Source organism: Hypanus sabinus, chromosome 12, assembly GCF_030144855.1.
Source record: "Hypanus sabinus isolate sHypSab1 chromosome 12, sHypSab1.hap1, whole genome shotgun sequence".
In the NCBI taxonomy this organism is placed as follows: domain Eukaryota; kingdom Metazoa; phylum Chordata; class Chondrichthyes; order Myliobatiformes; family Dasyatidae; genus Hypanus; species Hypanus sabinus.
Window position 1 is genome coordinate 20,925,288 of NC_082717.1, and position 452 is coordinate 20,925,739.

The following is a 452-nucleotide window of genomic DNA, read 5'->3' on the forward strand; positions in this document are numbered from 1 at the left end:
TTCATCAAAAATAATATTTTTTTATAAATACAAGACATCACAATGGTGAAAGTTATAACAAAATAATCACATAAATTTACTATCTCTCCTTCAATGTAATGTGCTGAAATTGATCTTAATGAATTTCAGGCATATATTTGTAGAAGGTAAATTTCAGATTTCAGATTTAGACTTATTTATGACATGTACATTGAAACATACAACCACCTCTATTAAGTTAAAACAACTAAGTCTCGGCCTCAATCTTGGCGGAGACATCAGGTCTGCACAATCTTGACCAGATGATAGCAAAGAAAACTAGAGATCTTCCATGGAAGTAGGGAAGGAAAATTTTGCACAAAAAAAAATTCTAACCAAAATACATGTCAAATTTTGTCAGACTGGTGATAGTGTAAAAGCAGAACATCAGACTTTGCAGTGCTGCCTGGCGACCGGTATGGGAGCACAGGATA